The 3,521-nt window shown below is 42.4% G+C and overlaps 1 pseudogene; it reads left to right on the top strand.

Annotated features, from left to right (window-relative positions):
• Positions 1-791: 791 nt before the first annotated feature.
• LOC120031655 lies at positions 792-1,876 on the top strand (annotated as a pseudogene).
• Positions 1,877-3,521: the final 1,645 nt, after the last annotated feature.

Raw genomic sequence — 3,521 nt, 5'->3', positions numbered from 1 at the left:
ATACTGGTCAAAAGTAGTGCATTAAAAATCGAATAGGGTTTGATTTGGGATGGACACACAGTATGCCTTCAGGACAAATGAATGTTTGAAACCATTCACTTCATCCAGGGAGAACCTGTGTCTGTTATCCATTTACAGGGATGTTGCCTAACAGGAAACAATATATCCCCAAGTGCAGAATGAAGTGTATCCTAGGCACTGAAGTCAGTTTAGCATTTTTCGCCCTAGTGTTTCAAAGTTAGGATTTGGGAAGGGTAAACACCTCCTAGATATGCACCGGTTCTATGGCAAGTAGAAGATTAATAGCATACAGGGCAGGCTATGCAACAGAGAAAAGTAATTGATGGAGTTAATAATGAACTTAGAGGACTCATCATGGATATAACCCGTTTTTGTATGGACATTGCCATTGGGGGCTTCCACCACCAATATTAGCTTTATGCTTTTTTCAAATACAAAAGAAGAAGAAAATGTACTACTTTAAAAACGAGATGGCCTCAATGGCACTGCCCTTGTTCATACTGAAACATACAAAGATGGGTCCTCTAACTGACTCTACAGACCAGACTTGAATGTAACTCGTTCAACTACTGTAGCTGCCTTGAACGCAGCTCCTCTATTACATCAACGTGCACCAGCTACAACTCATTATCAATCAGCCTCCACACCTATATCTGACCAAGCTAACATTCCTCCTCCCTGTTCTGCAGTGCATTTTGTGTAACATGACATTGAAATAGAAAAAGTGAATTGATTAAGAAGAGAAAAAAAGGATTTGTTCATCTTTGCCAATGGAGCAATTCATACTATTACTTGTGGTGATTACAACATGTGCTGTATGTCAAGGTCAGTGTGATGATGGTAATGAAATTCTTTTATAGTCAAATGTATTTCGGGGATTTTTGTTCACTCACTTAACTTTTGCTAGACTGCATTTTGCACCATTTTTTAAAAAGTTGGGTGAAATGTAAAAGCTAAATTAAGACCACAGACTAAAGGTGTAATTAAGAAAGATGTTTTGATCAGGAAAAATATGTTCTTGTTCTCTCTCTACATATCTCTCAGGTAAAATGTTGACCTTTCCACAAGAGACCAACACAGCTCATGTGAGACTGACCTCTAGAGAGAGATTCACTGCTATCACCGTTTGTCTCCGGTAAACACTGACATCTCTTTGCTACTTGTATGGTGTTATCCATGACTGAACCTTAACCATTTCTCACCATGCTTAACCGTTTCTCCCATTCCCTCTATAGGGCTCTACAGGTACTTTTATCATCTTTAAGAGGATGTTGGCAGGTGAGATCGAACAACGTTCCAAGAACGGCGCAGCAGTCTTTGATGGCCAGGACTACACCCTCGACACCTGGCACTGTATCTGCTCCACTTTGGCCTCTGAGGGCTTGGACAGCTGTGGCTGCACAGAAAAGCAAGCACCAGGAAATTCTTCCAATCTGAAGCCATCAAAGAAAAACATAATCCTTGGACAGGTAGGATTAGTACAAAACATGGCTGTTTTAAAAGAAACCCTATTCCCCATAGTGTTACTCTTGGCCACATACAGTAGAGCTCTAGTGAAATAAAGCATTCAACACTGAACATAACAAGAAGGCATTCTATTACTGAACACATTTTCCTGTTTCAGGAGCAGGTTAAGTTTGGCTGGCTTTTCGCCCGGCAGCAGTCGTTCATTGGCCTGCTGACGGATGTCCACATGTGGGACAACATGCTGTCTCCCTGTGAGATCCAGAGGTACACTAACCAGACAAACTTCACCCCTGGAAACATTCTCAACTAGGGGGCCCTGGACTTTCTGACTACAGATTGAGTACTGCTAGAGAACAAGCAGTCAGACTGTAACCATGAAAACGTTTAATCAACCAAATGAAGTTTCTATCATGCTTTCTGGTAACGTTCTGCAATTCTCAATTGAAATGCCACACCTACTTTCCGGATGGCTCATATCAGTTGTGCTGACATCGGGTGCAACTTTCACTGGGGATGACGGGAACATGACTCCACCCCCAGCCACATTCTGAAATAGCATTTTTTTTAAATGTTTCCCTCTGGTATCATTGCACTGTAATACCAGCACTCCAGTACCATGTCAACAATGAAGAGGCGACTCCGGGATGCTGGCCTTCTGAAACCAGCCTACCTGACCGCTCTTAAGCATTTGCATGGTCTTAAAGCACTCCAGTACCATGCATCCCGGAGTCGCCTCTTCACTGTTGACATTGATACTGGTGTTTTGCGGGTACTATTTAATGAAGCTGCCAGTTGAGGACTTGTGAGGCGTCTGTTTCTCAAACTAGACACACTAATGTGCTTGTCCTCTTGCTCAGTTGTGCACCTGGGCCTCCCACTTCTCTTTCTATTCTGGTTAGAGCCAGTGTGCGCTTTTCTGTGAAGGGAGTAGTACACAGCATTGTAAGATCTTCAGTTTCTTGGCAATTTCTCGCATGAAATAGCCCTAATTTTTCAGAACAAGAATAGACTGAGTTTCAGAAGAAAGTGCTTTGTTTCTGTCCATTTTGAGCATGTAATCTAACCCACAAATGCTGATGCTCCAGATACTCAACTAGTCTAAAGAAGGCCAGTTTTATTGCTTCTTTAATCAGAACAACTGTTTTCAGCTGTGCTAACGTAATAATCACAGCATTATTATCTCAGACCATAGCCCTGTCCAGCTAGATAACCGCTTTCCGGACAGTACAGTGTCACAACGCGCATGGCGACTTGACCCACTACTATCCTGTAGTGCCTTTAAAAAAAACATTTCAACTCACATTGATGTCTTTGTACAGATCAACTGCACCCCTGATGGGTCTCTCTCTACTGTGTGGGAGTCGTTAAAAGCATATCTAAGGGGCCAAATTATTTCATACACAGCGTATGACAACAAACAGCGCACCAGATGCTTATCGGAGCTAACTCAACTCATTCTAGACATGCCTCTTCTCCGACTCCTGAATTCTACAAAGAGATTGTCAAATTCCAATTGGTGTAGCAATCTGTCCACTAAACAAACGGAGCAGCTTCTGTTTAAGTCGAGGCAAAAATTCTATGAACACGGAGAGAAATCTGGAAAGTTGTTATCTTACCAGCTTTGACAATCCGCTGCTCGCAGCACCATACCTGAAATCTGTTGCAGCTGATTTAACTTCTACCAATCCCAAAGAAATCAATCAATTTAAGCAATTCTACTCTGCTCTTTACTCGTCAGAGGCTCTTCCTGACACCTCGTATGCATGCATTTCTAGACAATCTGGACATCCCCTGTCTCAATTCAGATGAACAAACCAACATGGATGCCTCAATAAGTGATGATGAAGCTACTCTGGCAGTCCAGTCCATGCAGAGCCGTAAAGCTCCTGGGCCTGAGGGCTTCCCTATTGAATTTTATAAAGCATTCTCCTCTAAATGATCCCCTATCCTCAGCTCAATGTAAAATGAAATCCTTTCTAGTCAGAAACTGCCACAGACACTTACCCAGGCGACTATTTCGATGTTGCTTAAAG

This window comes from Salvelinus namaycush, chromosome 37 (assembly GCF_016432855.1).
Source record: "Salvelinus namaycush isolate Seneca chromosome 37, SaNama_1.0, whole genome shotgun sequence".
Lineage (NCBI taxonomy): Eukaryota > Metazoa > Chordata > Actinopteri > Salmoniformes > Salmonidae > Salvelinus > Salvelinus namaycush.
This window is presented reverse-complemented; position numbering and strand designations above follow the sequence as displayed.